The 23,553-nt window shown below is 39.6% G+C and overlaps 1 pseudogene across 1 annotated transcript in view; it reads right to left on the minus strand.

The window, feature by feature from the left end:
- The window catches only part of LOC309660306 (large ribosomal subunit protein uL23 pseudogene), a 200,004-nt pseudogene extending 183,091 nt beyond the window's left edge, over nt 1-16,913 (minus strand). Inside the window, exon 1 of the transcript XR_014268348.1 lies at nt 1,711-16,913. The product of XR_014268348.1 is annotated as a large ribosomal subunit protein uL23 pseudogene (transcript). The remainder of the gene's footprint in view (nt 1-1,710) is intronic.
- Between the last annotated feature and the right edge of the window lie 6,640 nt (nt 16,914-23,553).

Raw genomic sequence — 23,553 nt, forward strand, 5'->3', positions numbered from 1 at the left:
GTCAATGCAACAGAATCAACCAGCTGCCCACCACAAGTCTTGAAACCGGTTAACAGAAATGAAAAGGCAAGCTTAACCACAATGAGACAGCACCTCATGCCTGTCAGAATGGCTGTCATCAAAAAGAACACAAATAACGAATGTTGGCAAGGATGTGGAGAAAAGGGAACCCTTGTGCACTGTTGGTGGGAATGTAAATTGGTGCAGCCACTGTGGAGAACAGTATGGAGGTTCCTCAAAAAACTAAAAATTGAACTACCATATGATCCAGCAATCCCACTCCTGGGTACATATCTGAAGAAATCTGAGGTGGATGGAGAAATAGGAAGTGAACTGAGATAATACAGTGTCATGAAAAATACAGAAGAAAAATGTTCAAGAAAGGAGAAATGATCTTCAATATGAAATGGCCTGTATATAATACTGTCCCCTTCTCAAAGACTCATTCAATTAAAATACCGTTCTCCCAAAAGTGATCATTTCTGCACAGCTTTCTACAGTGTCAAGTAAAAAAAATTCCATCTGTTCTTAGATCTTTTTTTTTTCTCTTCTGCTCCAGGGCAAGGTCCCACACCTACAATAGAGTTAGTAAGCAAAATGATGTTTTCAACCACCAACTTGCCCCTGACTGAGCAGATGCAGGTGAGACAGCATCTTCTACGTGATCTCAAAATCCTATCCCATCTGCTGCTTTCTTAGGCGGCATTTGGAACTGTCCAGAGGATCCAGGTCTCATGGGCATCACTTACCTCCCCAAAGCAGCTGGGAAGTGAGTAGCGAGAGTGCAAAGATGCCACGACAAGCAGAAACACTTCCCTGGGTGAAGAGGTGAAGGGAAGTCAGGATATATGACACAGTTTCCCGAACCTCCCTCTCAAAGCTGTAAATCTGAAACTGAATCCACCTCATGGTTCCAACATCATCACTGAAGCCAAGATTGCTCCTAAATTACCCAACTTGTATTGCAGATGACAATGTGCAGGGTTAGTGATTTTGCTTTAAAAATAAATAAGTAATTGTTCTCCTTCCTTGAAAAGATGAAACAGTGAATAGGCAGGGTACACTACTTTTTAATTTGGGGAACATCTGTCAGCCAGAACCTTGCCAGGGAAATTGCAATGTCAGGCTGAGAAATGCTTTAACTCTCCATGGCAGAAGAGGTGTGTGACAGCGAAGCTTGATCTAGCTGGCCCGAGAGCCCTGCAGGAGGCCCTGAATCACAGAACAGCAGGAGCTTTGAGATGCCCTTGATTTCAGAGCTCCCTACAACTTTTGAGATGTTCCATCACCCCTCCCACACTGGGTGACCTTGCTGGCTGAGCGAGTTCCCCATATCATCCCCTAGAGACAGGGATTAAGAATGCTGTTATGAAAGAGAAAGACAAATACCATATGATAACACTTACATGTGGAATTTAAAATATGACACAAATGAACCTATCTATGAAACAGAAACAGAATCACAGACATAGAGAACAGACTGGTGGTTGTCACGGGGGAGAGGGTTGGGGGAGGGCTGGAGTGGGAGGCTGGGGTTAGCAGATGTAAGCTTTTATACAGAGAATGGATGAACAACCAGGTCCTACTGTAGAGCACAGAGAATTATATTCAATATCCAGAAAAGAATATGAAAAAGAATGTATATATATGTGTAACTGAATCACTTTGCTGTACAGCAGTAATTAACACAACACTGTAAATCAACTATACTTCAATTAAAAAAAAAAAGACACACACAGAAAAGAACACTGTTATTTTACGTTTTCCACCAGTGGCAGTAAAGTTCCAAAGTAAATATGGAGGATGGCAGCCAATATCACATACCTGAGACAGTCTACTCCTAGAAAAGGGAGGGTCTTGTGATTTAAGAGTGAGTGCTTTTGCTCAAGGGCAAAAAATGTCTCAGACTAGAAAAGCTCCAACTTGATGCCCCAAGTTGAAAAGAAAGTCAGATGGGTAAGGTCCACTGTGCAATGTGGTACTTCTAAAGTAGATGGAGAAGCAATTGCTTCCACTCCAATGCGACAGCCATGGAAATAGCACCCTGGCCTCCTGGTCCCTCAAACACATCAGCAATTGAATCATGCCAGCCATGCTCCCTACCCCTGTGCCAGCAGAATCTTATCTTACCTTCCTGACATGGTGCAAATCCTATCTTCCTTACAAGGCTTTCTTATGTTTCTGGCCTACAGGCATGACTTTCCTCTGAATCTCTACAGTATTTTTAAACTGCAGGATTCATCTTAGTTCTGCATCCTACATGCACTGTCTTAGATGCTGCAGGTGAACGTCTGTTCTCTGCACCCAGATCATAAACCCCTGAGGACACCAGCTCTCTTGGGATGACTTCATATCACCTACAGCTTTAGCTCCAGGCCACACCACCAAGTCCTCCTAATCGCCACCACCCAAGGCTGGAGGTTATGCAGAGACATTTGGCAAGACACAAGCAATAAAAAAAAAAAAGGCTCAAAGAATTTTCTTTTACTATTTAAAAGAAATGCGCATTTACCTCCCTTAACACTTTGCCAATTAAATTCATGCTGCTAATATCCGTGAAGAAAGAAACTCCACTTGAGGAAAAGATAGTTTCTGAGTCTTTCACAAAGTCCAAGAAAGAATCTCTTAACGTAGAACCACTTCTTTTTTGCATCATCAAAATGACCAAAATTTCCACCAGATGATGTTTATCAGATCAGATCACCTGTCATTCTAAGTAGGCTGGAAATGTGCCTTCTTTCTTTCCTTCTTCCCTTCCTTCCTCTCTCTTTCCTTTTATTTTTAATAGTGAAAATTTTCATATTTAGGATGAGCTGGCTGGACTCAGCTTAGTTGACCCCAATTTTGTTGGCAACATCCAAAGCATCATAGTCAGGAACCAGTGGACCATATGCCTTCTTCTCTCCATCAGGCCTGATCAGGGCATTGACCTTGGCTGGGTCAATGTCACAGAGATTTTTCACAGCCTGTTTAATCTGGTGTTTGTTGGTGTTGACATCCACAACGAACACAAGTGTGTTGCTGTCTTCTCTCTTCTTCATGGCTGATTGGGTGGTGAGGGGGAACTTAATGATGGCATAGTGGTCAAGCTTGTTTCTCCTAGGGGCGCTCTTTCGAGGATATTTGGGCTGCCTCCTGCAATGTTTTGGGCCGCCGGAAGGTAGGTGACATCTGGATTTTTTTTTTTTTTTTGTGGCTGTGGCCGCCTTTCAACACTGCTTTTTTGGCCTTCAAAGCCTTTTCTTTGGCTGCAGTTTTGGGAGGGGCGGGGTTTCCTTCTTCGCCTTCAGCGCCATCTCCATGAAAAGGGTGTCTTTCTTTCCTTTTCATAACAGTGCCTGGTGCTGTTCTAGATTCTGAGATTATTGTGGTGAACAGGACAAAAACTCTGCCCTCATGGAGCTGACATTCCAATAGGAGAAATAGACAATACCTGTATGAATAAGTAATGATAATCAGGTTGCGATCTGTGCTACGGAGAAAGATTAATTAGGGAAAGGAACTAGAGAAAAATGGGAGAATAAAGAGACAGAGTGATCAGATGACATTTGAATGGAAACTTGAAAACAGTGAGGGAGCCAGCAGTGTTCAAGTAAAGAGCACCCAGACAGAGGGAACAGCAAGTGCAAAGGCCCTGGGGCATATCTCGTTTGGTGTATGTAAGGAATAATCCGGAGCAGCAGAATGAGCAAGGAGTACGGGAGATCCTTCACCAGGAACCAAATCAGTGGTGCCTTGATCTTGGACTTCAGCCCCCAGACTGTGAGAATAAATGTCTGTTGTTTAAGCCACACAGTCTATGACATTTGTTATAAAGGCCTAACACAGGTGTTAAGGAAATACCAAAGGTGCACGAAGGATGGTGTGACCATAGAGAAGTGGAGAAAAACCTTCCAAAGAAGATGACCTTTAGCAGGTGCTTTTAGTCACTTCTATCTCTTAAACAAATTTCTATCATTTAATGGAAGTTCGGGCTGAGATTACTTAGTGCAAGTTCATTGTTCTTCAAAACCATGATATTCTTATGTATACATTTTTATTTTATACAGTCTTTGCATGAATGCCCAGAATTCACACCACATCTGGCTTCATTAAGATATTTTTGCATCTCTTTTTATTCAATAAACGTAATAGCATTTTTTGAACTTCAATTAATTCAGTGATCATTGAATCTACCTCTTTTATAAAGTAACTGTTATGAGTATGTTCCTTGGGAGGAAAACTCTCCGAGAATAGACATTCTTATGAAATATATTTTGTCCTGTGCTCATTTTGTTCATTCTTCTGCCTAAAGCCCGTTAGCCATGTAAGTCCTAAGAAGGAAAAAGGGGTCAAAGTCCTTCTATTAAAATATTTTCTGTGCTAGAAACCCAATAGCCTTTTTAGCAAGTAAGAGAAATCGAACAAAGAGAAATAAATTTGTCTTCTCCAAAGTAAAGAAGCAGGAGGTGAGTTTCTCAAGTGGGCTAAATTAAGGCTTCTGGAGCTGAAGTTTACATCACAGTTTTACAGATTTTGTTGATGGAAATGTGTTTGTTGTTTAGCTTCATTTTGCTACCTTGTTTCACAGTAAGAAAAGTCACACTGCTTGCAATACTGAGAAACTTATTAGAATCCTGTGGTGTTTGCTGGCTTCCATTTTCACACAGTAGAGCCAATGTGAGGAGAAGGATGGAGCTGCAAACAGGAAATGTGAAACCCCTGCAAGAATTCACGGCTGGAGATGGCAGCGTCAGGCTGCCAGGAAGCACCTTCCCACCTTGGCAGCCTCCTCCTCCTCCTCAAAAAAAGGTAATTTCAGGGTTGGTCTTGCCTGGAAAACCGCATCTAGAGTTGAGGTTTTAGCGGAGGATTGGAACTGCACAATAGAGTTAAGAAACTGCTGTGGAAATGCCAACAGATTTTTAGATTCATTTTAATGATTTCAGCTTACTTCAAAGGGCCTTTGAATCATCAGATGGTTTCAAAATGCCAAGTAGAACCGCTGGGCAATGGGGTTGAAGTGAGAAAAAGCCATGCTAAGTCAATAAATGTGTTTGTCTTTATTCAGTTCTTTGTGAGGCATCTTTGTCAATATTCCTAACAGGCACACTAGGAAAACCTAGTACAAAAATCACAGAGGTGCAAAAATCACACCAAAAATCAATTAGAGACATAAGCTTTGGGAAATATAAATTGGAGCAGATGAAAAAATTAGATTAAAATTCCCAGAAGTACTAGAGAAAACTACAGATCCACGCCAAAGAGAGAAGCCAGTAGATAACCAATAAATTAAACAGATAATTAAAGGAAAAAAGTCCTAAAATAACATTTCATTTTCTATTGAAGAAAAAAAAAGCTCTTTAGCATGCGGATCTGTCCACATGGCTTAAAACTACAACACTGGCTGGAGAAAATGTCACAAGTGAACATTCTGAGTTTCCTAATGACACTCATCTGTTCCACTGGGTTACAAAGTCTCCAAGGAGAGAGCCATATGCTTATGAATGACGAATCTATACTATTTGGTAGAGGAAAACTGCCTTTTCTCCCATTTCCTTTGATCGGCTATTTTGACCTAAGAATATAAGATTGGTATAGTTTTCCAAATGTCAACCTGATTCAGAAGAAAACTCTGACTCAACCAATATCTGTCTTAAATAATTCTTGCTAATATAGGCCCTAAGGTCTCCCTGGTAAATGTGCTCATTAACAAAACTCTGACAAAACTTCTAAGTTCTTCTATATTATTTTAAATAAGTAGCAGGAACAGTTGAAAAATACTCTCTTTGCTAGAAAATTAGATCATTATATAAATTCCTAAAGTTCTCTTTGACCTTTGACCCAAACCAGGCTCTTGCCAACTCCTGCTAGTTTGCCTGGGTTTTTGATCCCTTGTCTCCAGCACATACACATTAGACACAGATATTTTGTGGTGTTTGTGTTTCACAAGTGGAATCATATTATATATACTTTTCTGAATGTTGTTTTTGTTCACTGATCATGGGATATGGAACTTTCCATGCTCATACAAACAGACCTGCCTCAATCTTTTTGATCAATGCATAGTATTTCTTGTGAATTTTATATGTATTTTGCCATTTTCCATTGGCAGACACAAGATTTTTATAGTTATCTGCTCTTATAAAAACTCAGTGAGCACCTTTTCACATGCCTCCTTGGGCACCCCTCAGTATGTTTCTTCCAGAGTACAGACAGAGAAGAGAAATGTCTTATTCTTTTTTTAAAAGTAATTTTTGTTGGAGTATGGTTGCTTTACAATGTTGTGTTAGCCTCCACTGCACAACAAAATGAATCAGCCGTACACATACAGATATCCCCTCCCTTTTGGACTTCCCTCCCATTTAGGTTACCGCAGGGCATTAGGTAGAGTTCCCTGTGCTATACACTATGTTCCCATCAGTTGTCTATTTTATACATAGTATCAATAATGTATATGTGTTAATCCCAGTCTCCCAATTCCTCCCACCCCACCCCTTTCCCCTTTGGTATCCATATGTTTTGTTCTCTATGTCTGTGCTTTTTAACCACTATGCTAAAATAGCAAAGAGTGAAGAACAGCATGTAGGTACCTGTTGGAACAAAAGAAATAAAATTACAACTTTCCCAAAGAGAACCAGAAAGCTATAGCAGATTGATTTGGTGCAGATTCTTAAAAGTCAGAGATTCCTGAGTTCAAAGCTCAGTCCGAGTTCCACATTGAAAACAGTCTGCATCCATCGACGGAAATGGCAAAATACATCATAAAATACTTAAAGAATGCTATGTAACTGATTAAAAAAATGAGGCAGATCTAGATATACTAACATGGGAGAGTGTAACTTCGTGTAACTTTTAAAAGTTTACTTAACTTTTCCAAGCCTTAGTTTCAATGTGGAAATAATATTTTTAAATGTATCTACAGCATAGAGCTGCTGTACAGATTAAATGATAGAATAGTTACAAAGTACTTAGTGCACCTGACACAGCGTAAGTGCTCAGTAAATATTAGCTTGCATTATAATTCTTAATGTGTCCCAAGATGGTGGAGATATTTCAACAGCTCAAGGCCACTTATTAATGTCAATCATTTATGAAGCTTCTATTATATGAACAAGGTTTCATGCTACCCGATTAGAAGAAAACACAGGTGAATGAAACAATCTTTGTCCTTGAGGGTCTTGGGAATATATTGGAGAATATAAATCATGTCCACACTAACCTTAAGTTAAAAAGGAATGTAGTAAAAAGTAGCATAAGAGAATGTCATAATAGACTGCTACTATTTTATCTGCCCAGCACTACACCCTCCTTTAAGAAATAGCATCCCCCTTCTTTGGAAGAACTGTTCCTCCTCCAATCCCAACACTGATGTGAGGAGAGCCAATTATAGATATCAACTGGCCACAATTGATAGGTCAGGAAATATACATGTGACTTAGTCATGTGACCCAAGCCAAGCCAATGAGAGAATTTTTCACGCTAAGAATGAAGGGAAAGGGGTGGATCTTCTCTAATGGCAAAGGCATGAGATGGGAGGCTTGGATGCTCTTTGCAGGAGCACAGTGACAAGAGCAGAAGCAAAAACAAAGAAAGACATGATGGGATTTGAGTCCTGGTTCTGGAGGTCCAGCCTCAACCCTGCCTTTTGGTGATGGCATGGGATATCATTAGTTCTATGACAGGAGGGATTCTATATGTTTTTATGTACTAATGTATCCCTAGCATCTAGAACAGTGCCTGGCACAAAGTAGGCATTCACTACATATTACCTGAATGGATGAATAAGATCCTGTAATAGATGCCTCTTTTTTCTAAGCAAGTTAAAATGTTATTCTTTCCTTGCAACCAAATCCAGAATTATTCTTGGTAAAGTGGAATTTTTTACAATCCTACCTCAGAAGGAAAGAGAAAGGGAGGCAAGGAGTAAGGAAATATACCTCAGAATGCTATCCTGGGCCACTAGGATTGTGGCTCCAGATACAGCTCCAGACCAGATCCTGTCACAGTCCTGTCCACCACAAACCCAGAGATATTTCGAGTTTGGGTTATTAAAACCTCTCATGTAGAATTTAGTCTGGTTTAATAAACCACAGGTCTGTCTACTTGGTTTCCAAGACCACAGATTTTAGAAAGTGGAAATCAAAAGATAGTCTGTCCATAAACAAAATGAAATAATGTCATTTGCATCAACATGGATGGACCTAGAGATTGTCATACTGAGTGAAGTAAGTCAGACAGAAAAAGACAGATATCATATAATACAGCTTATATGTGGAATCTAAAAAAAAAAAAGGTACAAATGGACTTATTTACAAAACAGAAATAGAGTGACAGATGTAGAAAATAAATTTATGGTTACCAAGGGGGTAAGGTGTGGGGGAGGGATAAATTGGGAGATTGGGATTAATATATATGCACTATTATATATAAAATAGATAACTAATAAGGACCTACTGTATAGCACAGGGAACTCTACTCAATACTCTGTAATGACCCATATGGGAAAAGAATCTAAAAAAGAGTGGATATATGTAAAAACAAAAACAAAAAAAAAACCACTCTGTCATTTGCCTACTTCCATCCCTCCTATTTGTATATGTCTTCTTATTTATCCTTCAATGGATCAACATATAAATAACTGGCCAGGCAGTTAGAGACTGGCAGAAATCTAAGAGGCTGGCACTGAGCTCACTGTCAATAGGAAATTCACATGAATGAGCTCGGATTGGCAGTGGTTTGATGTAACGTCCAGGGATTGAATAACTTGCAAACCCCCCAGCAGATATGAAACACACAGCTTACTGAGAATCACATCATTATTGAAAAAATGCACAATATAAGTCAATGTGCATGACAGGTTGAGACATCAGTATACTAAAACAAAATAAAGATTGCCTCTCTGGACAGTTTATCCAACTGGCCTGAGAAGGTTCCTTGAATGGCATTATATATGTTTTATTCTTTAACACTACTGACTACCTAACATAGGCTGAGAACTATAATAGGAGCTGTTGGGCAGAGAAGAAAAATCGAGTACATATCTCAGTCTGCAAACTAATCCTCTAGCAGATGGCTAAGACATATTCACCGATTGTCACATACTTTTGACCAAATGTAAAATTCAGAGGCAAGCCAAATGTGAAAATGAGAGACGAATGAAAACGTTTGGATGTTGAAATCTATTAAGGAATGACACAAATGGGAAATCCTTGAATGTGCGCTGTAAAAGTGGACCTGGCATTGATGACTTTATTTCTCCAAGTGTGTATGCTTTGACCCAGTTCCTGTTATTTGCTAAATAATTCAACTTGATGGCCATCTGATTCAGACGGCTACGGCACAGCATCTGTGGTAGCTATTACTGGGAGGATTCCTCCAAAAGAGAACAAGTGGAATCCTTTCATCCACGAGAACAGTAAAGCAGAGCGATGCCACACTGGCTGATTAGAGGTCACTGAATACTGAAGTGGATCAGGTCTTAGAGACCATCCTCTAGACCAGGGTTCCACAGAGTGAGGTCCTGGCAGCAGCGGCAGCAGGATCACCTGGGAACGTGTTAGAAGTGTACGTTCTTGGCCCCATCCCAGACCCACTGAATTAGAAACTTTGAGGTGGGGGTCCATCAATCTGTGTTTTAACAAGCCCTCCAGGGGATTTTGGTGCCCGCTCAAGTTTGAGAACCACTGGTCTAGAGAGTTTCTTACTTTGGAGATGACCACAGTGATCCCCAGAGGTAAAACAAGTGGGCCAAAAAGAATGACAAGAACTGGGTGGAAATCTCACACAGCACAAAGTAAGGTTGCTACTGGAATACCAGAGAACCACCACCTCAAGCCTCAGTATTTTTATTAGTCAGGCTTTTCACAGGAATTACTTGACCCTGTCAAATTGGATAACTTTGTGTGTGTGTGTGTGTGTGTGTGTGTGTGTGTGTGTGTGTATTTATACAGATATGGGTTGAAGTATAAGGAAACCTCAAGAGGTAGTGTAATAACTTAGAGCTGGTAAGATCAGAAAAGCAGGTACCACTCATAGGCCTAAAGGGGAAAAGGGACAAAGGGAAGAAGCCATGTAGACAAGGAAGCCTTGAAAAGTGCAGTGACAACATTGTAAATCAACTACACTTCAATAAAAAAAAAATTAAAGATGAAAACAAAAACAAAAAACAACAACAACAAAAACATTGTACTGGAGATTTTAGCCAGTGCAATCAGGCAAGGAAAAGAAATAAAAGGTATCCAGATTGGAAAGGAAAAAATAAAAGAAAGAAAGAAAATAAGTGCAGTGATTTTACTCATGGGACACAGCCAGCCTGAGGCTGTCTCACAGGGAGGAATCCAAGTGTCAAAATTCTCTGACCTCACTCTCCACACTCCCTCTGATTGTATCAGGGCTTCCTTCTGGGTCAACCCAATTGGAAGCCAGAAGGCAAAGGAACTCGTGGGTATAATCCACACAAGCCGTCTCCCCAGGCAGAGAGTGGGGTGAGGGAAAAGATGGAGGTGAACTTGAGAGGGCATATGGGAGCTGTTTCACACAATAGTCAAGAATGGCCAGAGATTTCTGGAAATCACAGCAAAAACTAGAAATTCTTCTTCTTCTTCTGTACTCCAACTGCTTTCTTCTCAAGAAGGTATCAAACACCCAAACCACTCAGCCATCCAGAAAATAGTTATATTTCATTGCTAGTTTTCCCTAATGATTGTTCTTAACTTCTTTATCAGTACAGAAGGTAAGAACAGCCTTATCTTCTTATTTAGCTGGGAGTGTGGTCATCACACCTGGCAGATATGTTTCCCGTACAGTTAGGCAGACAATGTGACTAGGTTCTAGCCAATGGTACACAAGTATAAGTGATGTCCATAACTACAGGGATTGTTCTTAAAGCACCTCCTTCCAGCTGACTGTGAATTCAGGCAAAGTGGCCAGCATTCTGAGCTGTCTTGGATCATAGCTGATTTTGACAAGGACTGTATCACACTGCAGGGGCAAAAAGCTGGAAGGAGCCTGCATTTTTTAAAACTTTATTTATTTATTTTTGGCTGCGTTGGGTCTTCGTTGCTGCACACGGGTTTTCTCTAGTTGCAGTGAGCGGGGCTACTCTTCGTTGTGGCGCACGGGCTCCTCATTGCGGTGGCTTCTCTTGTTGTGGAGCACAGGCTCTAGGTGCACGGGCTTTAGCAGTTGTGGTGCACGGGCTTAGTTGCTCCGTGGCATGTGGGATCCTCGCAGACCAGGAATCAAACCCTTGTCCTCTGCATGGGCAGGCAGATTCTTAACCACTGTGCCACTAGGGAAGTCCCGGAGGCTGCATTTCTGACACCAGGGAACATGAGACCAACCCTGGGTTGACTCTCTCTCCACTTTGTAAGTGGGTCGAGAAATAAATTCTTATATTCTTAAGCCATTTATTTAGTGGTTCCTATTGCTTGAATCTAATTATGACTAACATAATCTTTAAGTTCTAACATGGAAAAATCAGCAAAGGCATACATTAAGGGTTAAATTATGCCACCACCACCCACCTAAATTCATATAAAGAAGCCCTAACCCCTAGTAAACTGAAAATAGAGCTACAATATGATCCAGCAATCCCACTCCTGGGCATATATCCAGAGAAAAGCATAATTCGAAAAGACACATGCACCCCTATGTTCACTGCAGCACTATTTACTATAGCCAGGACATGGAAGCAACCTAAATGCCCATTGACAGATGAATGGATAAAGAAAATGTGGAATACTATTAGCACAGTAGTATTCCACATCTTCTTTATCTACTACTAGTAATGCTACTTTTAGTAGCATTACTAGTAGCAATGGAATACTACTCAGCCATAAAGAAGAATGAAATAATGCCATTTGCAGCAACATGGATGGACCTAGAGATTATCATACTAAGTGTAGTAAGTCAGACAGAGAAAGACAAATATCATATAATATTACTTATATGTGGAATCTAAAAAAATGCTACAAATGAACTTAATTACAAAATAGAAACAGACTCACAGACTTTGAAAACAAACTTATGGTTACCAAAGGAGAAAGGTCGGGGGGAGGGATAAATTAGGAGTTTGGTGTTAACATATACACACTACTCTATATAAAATAGATTATCAACAAGGACCTACTGTATAGCACAGGGAACTCTACTCAATACTCTGTAATAACCTAAATGGGAAAAGAATCTGAAAAAGAATGGATATATGTATATGTATGGCTGAATCCCTTTGCTGTACACCTGAAACTAACACAACACTGTAAATCAACTATACTCCAATATAAAAAAATTAAATTAAAAATTAAAATAAACAAATTTTTTAAAAAAATAATAAAAAGAAGCCCTAACCCTTAGTACCTCAGAATATCACTATTTGGAATAGAGCCTTTAAAGATGTGATTAAGCGAAAATGAGGCTGTTAGGGTAGGCCCTAACCCACACCACCTAGTGTCTTTACAAGCAGAGGAGACTAGCATACACAGACACCAGGGATAAGTGCACACAGTGTGGGACGCTGTGAGCTCACAGGAGGAAGGCAGCCATCTGCAAGCCAAGGAGAGAGGCCTCAGGAGAAAGCAAACCTTGACCTTGGACTTCAATCCTCCAGAACCGTGAGAAAATAAATCTCTGTTGTTTAAGCCACCCAGTCTGCAGTGTTTTGTTATGGCAGCCCTAGCAAACTAAGACAGCATGTTATTAGGTTAAAGAAAAAAACAGCAAAATGCAGAATATTATTCATTATTTACGGGTAATATGCTGAAGTATAAAAATGTATAGACAAAGATCTGGAAATATACACCAAAATTTTAAAAAAGATGACCATTGTTAAAACTGGGGAGTTAGTGGGGTACTGGGGATGGAGGTTAATGGGGAATTTCACCTCATCTATAGGGAAAATGTATTCAAGATTCAATGTGAAATTAATATTTTTAAAAATCTATTTACTTCTTCTCTGGTATCGGCAGGACTTTGATTCTGCTGAGTTCTTATATTTGAAATCCAAGGCCTCTGCCCATGGTGTTGGCATGCAGTATAAAGAGGATCTCCCAGAGCTGAGTAACGTGTTTGGTTCTGGTCATGTTTTCTAGAAGTGAACCATGGTAGCCCAGGCTACCATGTACTTGGGGTACATGATCTGTAAAGCTGTGGGAGAGCCATTAGGGACTGATGCCCATAGGGCTGTGGAGTCCTGTTTATATAGATTACATGCTGAGTTGTCTGGGATCAAACCAGGAAATATAGGGAAGTGGCACCATAATGGAAAAGAATATAAAAAAGAACATACTTGTGTGTGTGGCTGAGTCACTTTCCTGTACAGCAGAAATTAGCACAACATTGTAAATCAACTATACTTCAATTTTTAAAAAAAGAAATATAGAGAAGCGGCAAAGGGTTCAATGATCAGGAACGTGTTGTAATGTGGCTTACATTAGAGAGGGAAAAAGGGGGACTGCCCTGGCGGTCGAGTGGTTAGGACCTGGCGCTTTCACTGCCAGGGCCCCGGGTTCAATCCCTGGTTGGGGAACTAAGATTCCACAAGCTGCACAGAGCAGCCAAAAAAGTAAATGGGAGAGAGAGGGAAAGAAAGTCCTTCAGCTGGAAATTAGAGTAATGATTTTGATATTAGGTCTTGGATTGCCCCAGGAGGGACACATTTTAAAACTGCACATGGAATTATTTCGGTCAAGACAGGGATGTAGAGAACAAGCCTTCTTGGGATGGGTGCTTCCCACATCCACGTTCCCACAGAAGAGAAGAGAAGTGGTCCCTGAAGGAAGAGATATCCAGGATGTGGCATACGGAGATGTACCCTGAGACTTAGTGTCTATTACAGGAATAGCACAGATTTATAATTAGAGCAGCCAATGAATCACAAAGGACGTGGTAACATGGCAACCCTTAGAACAATGGGATGAGGAAATAGGTCACAGCTCTACCTGGCAGTGGGAAAATGTTATTTCTGAATCCAGCACCTGGGCCTGGTTAAGAGACGGTTACCCTGGAAAGAAAGGATTAGAGGTTGCAGGTTTACATGGTTTAGTGTGAGGAGTTTTAATGATAGAGGAGGATATAGCTATTCCTGTGATAGTTGTGTATTAAGGCAGAAAAGTAACACTAAAGAAAAATGAAGCAAGAAAAACCGATGGGGAAAAAAATCACAAATTGGATCCTTTTCATAAGATAAAAATTTCAAAGAACACTTGTAAAAGGTGGGTAGATGTTATAAGGGTGGAATGTTGACCAGAAAGAGAATCTGGAATAGGGCATAAGCCTAGCTAAAACAAATGAGTTAAATGACTAAATTTGAAAGAAATTGTTGTTAAAGTGAGTCAGACCTGGTGGTAGAAGAGAGACAAAACGGGGGAAGAAAAAGAACATCATTTTAACCATAAAACAATAACCCAATGAAGTTAAAGTGCTCCAGGTAGATTCCATTTCTAGCTGCCATTACGATAGGATTCTCACCTTATAGAAACGGCATTATAATATATATATAAACATATATATATATATATAAAACAGAGTTTTTAGGGGCTGGACCACACAGGTAGCTTCCCTTTGGAGGAAGGTCTGGGAGGAGTTTATGCTACAAGGCAAAGAATGATGTTAAAACGGGGAGAGAGCCTGACCTGAGTGCAAAAATGTCCCCTTGCAGCGGGACTGAGAAGATCTCCCAGTTTCTGCATACATCTTTCTTCTGCTGACTCTGGCTGTGAGACAGGCTGGGACCTGGGACCTGGGACCCTTTGCTGCAGTGCTTGCACCTGGACAAAGTCTCCTCCAGCAACAAAATACAAAGAAACTATAAGGGACTAAAAATAGCTGCGTGCATGCACAGTTGGGGCAAAATTATGGACAAGATACAAAAAGACCAAAAAACCCAACTGCCACTTCTGAAGAGCTGGGAGCAAAAGCAGGGAGTCGGGAGCAAAAGCAGGGCACTGCACATGCCCCCTGCACTGAGCACCACCTAAGGGGTGGGCAGACCATCTAAGGCCCCCCTCCGGCCTGAGCCCTGGCCACACCGCTACCCTCAGCTCATAGAAGGAACCAGCTCGCCCCTCCTCCAGCAAGCGAGCAAGGGAAACTGTTACTTGTCCTCGCTCCCCTCTGCTGCAGCAGGGGCCCTCACAGGGGCCTTGCTTGAACTTCTTGTCTGGCCTCTTATCAATTTCTATCGACTGGGGAAGGCCAAGAACCCTGACCAGTAGAAGCTGGTGTCACAGCCCAGCCACGCGTCCTATGGTGATATACTCACACCGTACATGAGTTCTGCTCCAGGCTCAGTGCTTAGAAGGAAACCCTCGAAATGAAGAGCAAGGTCTGGAAAAGTCAGGTGCTCTTCAGTCGGTACCTGCAGCCTGGCTGGGATTACTCATTTCTATCACCCGAGAGGTCTAGGGTGCCCAGAGTGGGGAGTGGATGGGAAAGTCAACAGCCCTGCCCACGCTTGTCCAGAGGGTGACTCCACCCATGACTGCCCCTGGGAATGAGGGATCAAGAGTGTCCATCACAGCCCAACAAATATCCTGTTCAAGTCTCTTCCATCTTAGCCAAGCAAAATACATCACTGCTGGCCTGGCAAGTACATCTGGTTGTACATTCCCAAAAGGACAATGCCCAAATGCTGCAGGCACTCCAAGGGACCCTATTAGGGATCTAGCAACCAGGGCTGCAGAGATCACATCCAAGAGGTGCATTCATGCCGCTGCCTGGGCTGGAGCTGTTTCCGGTAGCTTAAGTGGGCAAACGCACAGCTTTCCAACAAACCATCACTCCATTGTCTCCACTTTGATCTTTCACTCTTCCCTGCTGCACCTTGCCTACTCACCAAAAGCCTCCACCCCTCACACCAGTATCAGACCCTGCCCACGTTAGGTGACCCCTCTGAGAAAGCTGTGGAAGAAATACTAGAGCCTTACAAACATCATGACTAGTTCCAGAAAGGATGTCAGCTGGAAGGTCTAGAGAGGAAAGCTGCCTTCTGCTTCCAGAATATGCTAAAGTGGTCTAATCCTTCAAGTCCTGTAACAAAGCAATTTTAAGAAAATTTCAACCCAGCTCCCACCTCACAGGATAAAAGGCCAGAAGAGGAGAACAGGTATTCATTCCACTCCAGATCCTGTAACTGGACCCAGTCCCTTGCACCATGCCACGAAGTACAGGCAGAGCAGAAACCCAGCATCATGTGAGCTTTCCATCCCAAACTCTCGCCTCCACCTGCTGCTTCTTGCTCCTGGCGAATTTCTACAGCTCTCTATACCCATCTCAGGCTTTCCTTGTTGGTTGGTGTGAAACAGGTTTGGACATTCTCTTCCAACTTTGACACTACACCATTCTCACAGACATGCTACACTGCACAATTGCACAGACTGTGCACTGCCCAATGCCATAATGCCATTCATATTCACATGGTGCTCTTTCAATTGATACAGATTCTCTGGCTTCACGCACTCATGACTACCAATAAGAGGCACTCCTACATTTTGCCTTGGTCCCATGAGAACTGTACGAACTGGGCTAGCCCCTACAAGGAGAAGGGGACCTAGTTCACAGAACTAGTTCACACAGGTAGGGATCTGAGCCAGTGAGAAAAAAGCAACCTATGGCTTGCAGGTTACAGCCAGTCTGGCTAGTTTTGAGATGTAGCTTGAGACCTAACTTCAGAACCAAAGATTTGAAAGCTGTGTTTGGATGGTTACTTCTCAAATATGGCCACATATTAACATTTATTAACTCAGAAGCAGTGCCAGTTTTTAATTTTGATTTTTTTTTTTTTGCTTCAGATGTTTTATCTTTTCAGGATTAAAATTTATGAATTCTGTTGAATTATGCCTTGTGACCCTACCTAGGTTTTTTTCTCTCTGTCCTTTCCTCCAAAACATTGCTCTTCTGAAGTAGGTGAGGAGCCATTAAGTCCATGTGTTTATGCTTTTAATTCACATGTGAATCACGTGAACAATATACAGGTTTGGGGGATGATTTTCATTTTTTTTATATACAGGTATCCCCCACTTTCTGAAACTTTCCGTTAAGCCACTTCTTTTACAAAAGACCTACATCAGTACAATAATGGCTTTTTTTCATAAAACCAAAAATTCTCTTCAGATTTCTTTCAGGTACTGAAAACAGGTACTATATGCCATTTCAGCCTATAGTTTACAAAAGGTTTCATAGGAATGCTCTACTTTCGGATAGTGGGGGAAACCTGTAATTGACATCAAGAATAAACGAAAAGAGCGAGGTACAGAATGACACCTTATAAATTGACATTATAAGGTATCATTCTATACCTCGCTCTTTTCATTCAAAACCAAGTTTTTGAAATTTATAAGACTCATATCCTTCACCAACTTTTTTTTCCTCTTAATTCTTTACACATTCTGGATGTATACAGATATACATACTATATATTTTTTTCAGGTATATAGCCTCTTCTCTTGGTCTAGTGTTTGTTTTTAAATTGCATATGGTGTCCTTTGTTATACATGTTTTTAAAGTTTTAATCTAGTCCAATGGATCAATATTTTCCTTCTGATTTTTTCATCTTAAGTCTGGTGAAAATATTATTCCCAACCCTACACTCATAACCACATTCTCCTTTTTACCCCCCAAGTTTTACTTTTTGTATTTAGGAACCTTTGCCTTCATACAATTTATAGTATGTTCTGTTTTTTGCCAGGGGTGTGCAATGGTTTCTCTCTCACTGAAAAGTTCCCATTTATGCATGGATGTGTTTCTGGCTTCTGTGCTGTTTCTTTGATCTATCTATTTCAGTGACACTTGACCAATATCACATTGTTTTAATTGCAAAATCTCTTTTAAAACCTTGATATTTGGTACATCAAAATGCCTATCATTTTTTTCTTTAAAATTATGTAGGTTATTCTTGGCCTTTTATCCATCCATATGAATGACAAGAATTACTTGTCAAGTTCCATACACAAATATACACACACATACAATCTATTATAATTTTTACTGGAATTACTTTGAACTAACAGATAAACATTGACTCTTCCCCTCTATGAATATGTTGTTTTCCATATATTTAGGACTTGTTTATGCCCTTGAAAAAATTTTATAATTTTCTCCATGAAGATCTTGCCCAGTGTTGCTAAAAATATTCCTAGTTTTCTTGCTATTATGATTAGGGTCATTTTAAAATTTCACTATATATATTTTTTTTTATAAATTTATTTATTTATTTATATTTATTTTTGGCTGTGTTGGGTCTTCGTTTCTGTGCAAGGGCTTTCTTTAGTTGCGACGAGCGGGGGCCACTCTTCATCGCGGTGCGCGGGTCTCTCACTGTCGCGGCCTCTCCTGTTGCTGAGCACAGGCTCCAGACGCGCAGGCTCAGTAGTTGTGGCTCACGGGCTCAGTTGCTCCGCGGCATGTGGGATCTTCCCAGACCAGGGCTCGAACCCGTGTCTCCTGCATTGACAGGCAGATTCTCAACCACTGCGCTACCAGGGAAGCCCTCACTATATTTCTAATTGATTATTCTTGGAATATTGGAAACTGTTGATTTTAAAATATTGATTTGAATCCAGAAAATGTGCTGAACTTTCTTAATAGCTTTAATACATTGTCAATACATCCTGCTAGATTTTCTAACTAAACAATTTTACCATCTGCACATCTGGCAATTTTCTCTCTTCCTTTCTAAACCTTACACTTGCAATTTCTTTTTCTTACTCTATTGCATTGTGTAGGACCACCAGGACACTAATTAATAATAGTAATGATAGAGGCATCTTTATTTTATTCCTAATTTAATGGAAATTAACCTAAATTTTCTGCATTAATTATGATGTTTTCATATGTTTGAATTCTTGATAATCTTTTTTCAAGTAAAGGAAGTACTTTCTAGCTGCTAAGAATTTTTAATCATGAATATTTGTGAATTTTAGCAGCATCTTTGAAGATGATCTTTTTTTTTTCCTCCTTCAGTGTATTATTGATGTGTGTAACATTAATGGAATTTCTACAGTTAAGCTATCTTCCATTCTTGGGATAAAAAGTATTTGGTCACGATGTCTTATATACTGCTAGATTTAATTTACTGATATCTTATTTAGAATTTTTTCATCTCTGAGTAAGTCAGTGTATCTTTTCTTGTACACAGTCTGTCCAATTTTGGTATCAAGTTTATATGAGCTTAAAATTAGTTGGAAAGTTTTCCCTCTGGAACAATTTATATAAAAGGGGATTATTCTTGAAAGTTTGATGAAATAAAAACGTCTATGATTGGTACCATTAGGCAAAAGTGGAAGAAGGAGAGGATTTAGAGTCCAATTCAGTCTCTTTAACGGTTACTTGATTAATCTTTATTTCCTTTTGAGTCGATCTTGGCAATCTGTTTTTCTAAAAATTTACCTATTGCCTCAAAGTTATCAGAAATTTTGGCACAAAATGATTCAATATTACATATTTTCAAAATACAACTATGAGGACTTCCCTGGTGGTCCAGTGGTAAAGAATCCACCTTCCAATGTAGGGGACAAGGGTTCGATCCCCGGTCGGGGAACTAAGATCCCACATGCCGTGGAGCAACTAAGCCTGCGCACCTCAACTACTGAGCTCGCGCACCTCAACTAGAAAGCCTGGGTGCCACAAACTACAGAGCCCACGCACCCTGGAACCTGAATGCCACAACTCGAGAGAAGCCCAAGTGCTGCAACCATGAGCCCGCGCACCACAACAAAAGATCCTGCATGCCTCAACGAAGATCCTGGGTGCTGCAACTAAGACCCAACACAGCCAAAAATAAAATAAAATAAATAAATTAAATAAATATTTTTTAAAAATTAAAAGAAATAAAATACAACTATCTTCTCTGTAGCTATGCTCCCTTTTTATTTCTGAAGTTATTTATTTACACTTTATCTCTTTCTATCAATTGCATGAATATTTCAAATATTCTGCTTTGAGTTTTTGTTAATCATCTCAATCATTTCTTTACCTATTTCCCACAAGTTTTGATATGTAATACTTTATTTGTATTTTATTCTAAACAGTTCAAATTTTCCATTGTAATTTTCTAAACGCATAATTATTTACAAGTACAGTTTAGTGCTCAAAAACATGAATTTCTATTGTCTTTTTACTATTCATTTCTAATCTTATTACTTTGTGTTCAGAGAGCATGGTGTATATGATACAGATTCCTAGAGTGTCATAGAGACTTCCATTGTAGCCAATTTTTATAAATGTACCCTGTGTATTTAAAAAGCATATATGTGCTGGGGATAGAAATCATATATCTCTACTAGCAGTTTGTTAAATCTGTTACTAAAAACCTTAACTATCCATCATAATTTTTTGCATCCGTGACTCATAAGTTTTAGAAATGGATGTGTTACAAACTTCCCCTGGGTAATAGATTTTAAACTTTCTCCTTGTAATTCTGTCAGTTGTTGCTTTATATATTTGGAGTTTATGTTGTTTAATGAATACAAATTCATAATGGCTTCTTCAGCCAATTTTGATCATTAGGTTATATCTCTATCATTATTAGCAATTTTTGTGTTAAATTCTAAGTTATATAGTATAAAAAATTGTTAAACTGTTTTTAAGTAGTATTTGTCTACTATATAATTTTCCATCCATTTATTTTCAAACTTCGTGAATTAAGATATTACCTTAAGTATTTATGATAAAACTGGTCACATACACAAAAGTATAGAGCCTGAGATAACTAACCCCATTATGTCCATCACCCAGATTCTACTATTAATTAGCAAGATTTGCCACACTTGCTTCATCTATTCCTTTTTCTTTTTTGCTACAGTATTTTATAACAAATCCCACAACTCAGGTCATTTTACCCTTGCTTACTTCCAAGGCATCTCCAAAAATACAAACATATTTTTACATATTTACCAGGCAGTTTGCACTTCTAATAAAACTAACACGAATTCCTTGGTATTATCTGATTCCAGTTTATATTCAATTTTCCCAATTAAACTTAAGATGACTTTTTATAATTGATTTGTTCAAATGAGGCTGTTAACAAGGTTCACAGAGTACATTTTGTTGTGCCTCTTTAATCTAGAGTAAACTTCCTTGTTTTTTCCATGCCTATCTTTCCCCAAGGCCTAAGGTCAGTTTTCCCATAGAGCGCCCCTCTATATGGTTTAACTAGTTTCTCTATCCCTATGTTTCCAATAAACTGAAGATGATTTTTAAGGCAACACTGCACTCAGGTTGAACACTTTGGGGTAACATTTCTTCCTTCATGAACATGACTTCATTAATTCATAGAAGTATACTTTCATGTACCACTTTACCTCTAGAGCATATGTCTGCTCATTCCACTATAAATGATTTTGTTTCTGTCCTACCATCTTACTTCCTTTTAATTCTTCTACTAGTTAAGAGTTTATATATTCTATTCCTATCTTTTCAGGGACAACCCTTAATTTTTCAATATGCTTCTCTACATAAGCTTTAAATTAATCAATGTCTCTATTCTCTTTCCAAACAAGAGAATTAGAAAGCTGTAACCATCCACATTGCAGCCTAGAAGTTGAGTCTACTTTTTTCCAAATGTTTCTCCCAAATTAATGCTATTATTTGTATAGCAACATTTATTTCATATTACCAACCTGTTTACCATCTTGTTCACCCTTGCTTTTTGCATCATAAACCTTCTTCAGGGTTTAATTTCCTTCTTAGGAAAATACTCCCATTATTAGTTTTTGTCATTTTGTTTGCCTTATTGTGTTTTGATTCAGGAATGGTCTGTAAATTGTAACCTTCTCAATCTTTACAGTTTTTTTTTTTAATGTCTTTATTGGAGTAAAATTGCTCTACAATGGTGTGTTAGTTTCTGCTGTATAACAAAGCGAATCAGCCATACATATACATATATCCCCATATCTCCTCCCTCTTGCATCTCCCTCCCACCCTCCCTATCCCACCCCTCTAGGGGGTCACAAAGCACCGAGCTGATCTCCCTGTGCTATGCAGCTGCTTCCCACTAGCTATCTATTTTACATTTGGTAGTGTATATATGTCCATGTCACTCTCTCATTTCGTCCCAGCTTACCCTTCCCCCTCTCCATGTCCTCAAGTCCATTCTCTATGTCTGCAGCTTTATTCCTGTCCTGCCCCTAGGTTCTTCAGAACCATTTTTTTTTTATTCCATATATATGTGTTAGCATACGGTATTTGTTTTTCTCTTTCTGACTTACTTCACTCTGTATGACAGACTCTAGGTCCATCCACCTCACTACAAATAACTCCATTTCGTTTCTTTTTATGGCTGAGTAATAGTCCATTGTATATATGTGCCACATCTTCTTTATCCATTCATCTGTCTATGGACACTTAGGTTGCTTCCATGTCCTGGCTATTGTAAATAGAGCTGCAATGAACATTGTGGTACATGACTCTTTTTGAATTATGGTTTTCTCAGGGTATATGCCCAGTAGTGGGATAGCTGGGTCATATGGTAGTTCTATTTTTAGTTTTTTAAGGAACCTCCATACTGTTCTCCATAGTGGCTGTATCAATTTACATTCCCACCAACAGTGCAAGAGGGTTCCCTTTTCTCCACACCCTCTCCAGCATTTATTGTTTGTAGATTTTTTGATGATGGCCATTCTGACTGACCAGTGTGAGGTGATACCTCATTGTAGTTTTGATTTGTATTTCTCTAATATTAGTGATGCTGAGCATCCTTTCATGTGCTTGTTGGCAATCTGTGTATCTTCCTTGGAGAAATGTCTACTTAAGTCTTCTGCCCATTTTTGGATTGAGTTCTTTGGGTTTTTGATATCGAGCTGCATGAGCTGCTAAAATTTGGAGATTAATCTTTTGTCAGTTGCTTCATTTGCAAATATTTTCTCCCATTCTGAGGGTTGTCTTTTTGTTTTGTTTATGGTTTCCTTTGCTGTGCAAAAGCTTTGAAGTTTCATTAGGCCCCATTTGTTTATTTTTGTTTTTATTTCCATTGCTTTAGGAGGTGGGTCAAAAAGGATCTTGCTGTGATTTATGTCATAGAGTGTTCTGCCTATGTTTTCCTCTAAAAGTTTGATAGTGTCTGGCCTTACACTTAGGTCTTTAATCCATTTTGAGTTTATTTTTGTGTATGGTGTTAGGGAGTGTTCTACTTTCACTCTTTTACATGTAGCTGTCCAGTTTTCCCAGCACCACTTATTGAAGGGGCTGTCTTTTCTCCATTGTATATTCTTGCCTCTTTTATCAAAAACAAGGTGACCATATGTGTGTGGGTTTATCTCTGGACTTCCTATCCTGTTCCACTGATCTATATTTCTGTTTTTGTGCCAGTACCATATTGTCTTGATTACTGTAGTTTTGTAGTATAGTCTGAAGTCCAGCAGCCTGATTCCTCCAGCTCCGTTTTTCTTTCTCAAGATTGCTCTGGCTATTTGGGGTCTTTTGTGCTTCCATACACATTAGTCTTTATAGTTTGAATGATAGTTTAGCTTAGTGTAGAGTTTTAGACACACATTATTCTCCTTTATAACTCAGAAGTTATTTTATGGTCTTACAGGTACATTTCTGATGATGAGTGGTTTGTTTTCAGGCTGATTATTG

The sequence above is a fragment of the Balaenoptera physalus genome, assembly GCF_965194825.1.
Source record: "Balaenoptera physalus genome assembly, chromosome: 4".
Lineage (NCBI taxonomy): Eukaryota > Metazoa > Chordata > Mammalia > Artiodactyla > Balaenopteridae > Balaenoptera > Balaenoptera physalus.